General features: G+C 41.4%; 1 pseudogene; it reads right to left on the reverse strand.

The window, feature by feature from the left end:
* Nucleotides 1-520: 520 nt before the first annotated feature.
* Nucleotides 521-1,335, reverse strand: LOC101578491 (annotated as a pseudogene).
* Nucleotides 1,336-1,349: the final 14 nt, after the last annotated feature.

Consider the following 1,349-nt stretch of genomic DNA (forward strand, 5'->3'; position numbering starts at 1 on the left):
GGTTTGAGAACCATTTCCTCCATCAGTCTCTCTGCAGTCCTTTAGGCCTTGGAACCAACCTGCCATGCCCTGAAGCCATGAGCCAAAATAATCCTGTTCTCTTTAAGTAATGTGCTAGCCTATGACTAAGACAACTGCTCCTGTTTTTGACAGCACTTCTAGGCATGAGTTTTTCTATGCTTCATTAATCTATCTTCCTCTGACAATAAACCTTCTAGTTCTTTTTGTCTTAATAAAACTACTGTAAGTGTTTGGGGTGTGGATAAGAACATTTTCAAGTTCCACAAGGGTAGTTTTTCCTAAATTAACACTTTGGAAGTTATTGAAGAGATTTTTACACTCCTGATTTTTTTTTTTCAAATTGAATGACAACTTTAATTTTTACACATAAAGGTTGATGAAAAACCATGTTTTCTATTAAAGAAAACCCAACATGTCACTTAAAGAGAATGGTGTCTAAATTTACTCATTAAAAGTATTCACATTTGCTAGAGAACAGAACTTGCAAACACCTAGCATGCTGACTCTCAGTACATGGATGCAGGCGGCTGCGTGCTGCTCAGCTCAAGGCCAACTACAGATTATCATCATCATTATTATCATCATCATCATCATCATCATCATCATCACCGTCATCACCATCTTCTTCGTGCTTCCTTTTCAACACACTTGATGACTCACTGGCCGTATTTTATGATGATACCATATTAGTGGTAATAAGAATGTTTTTGGACCCAGTTAATGATGGATTAATCAGAACATTGGGAACTGCTGAAGCAGCAGGAATGGAGGGACAGCATGGGCCTGGGAGACTGGCCTCTGCACTGTAAACCTCTGCCCAGCGAGGGACACTGGAGCCCCTACTTTGGCTGAAACAGACATGGCCTGCGGGGTTGGAGTGCCTAGCATGGGAGTACTTGGTCAGCTAATAACTGAACCAACACTCAACCATGGAACTGTTATTCTTCTCGCAGAAGTAGATGCCTTTTTTTTGGTAAAGACTTGAGTCTGTAGTTTGGAGCTGTTAAGGAGTATTGATCAGGCGGTAATCTTGGGCCTGAATAGGGCTTGATCAACGGCAAAGGGGTTTGGTTTCTCTGCTTTGTAATATCTAAGAAAAATCTCTCCGGAGAGGAGAGGTAAAAGGCTGGTCTTCCCGACACTGGATCTCCAGTCACACATCATCGGCATCGACAGTGACTTTCTTGGCATGGCTTAAATAAAATTTAGCATCATCTAGAATTGTGGTTGCATATCGGAAGGCAAACTCCAGCATCTGATTTATAACTCTCGGCTCATATTCTGTGATCCCATATCTTTCAGGATCTGTGCCATTCTGTGCATCTTTC

Source organism: Octodon degus, unplaced genomic scaffold (assembly GCF_000260255.1).
Source record: "Octodon degus isolate 3935 unplaced genomic scaffold, OctDeg1.0 scaffold00040, whole genome shotgun sequence".
Taxonomy (NCBI): Eukaryota; Metazoa; Chordata; class Mammalia; order Rodentia; family Octodontidae; genus Octodon; species Octodon degus.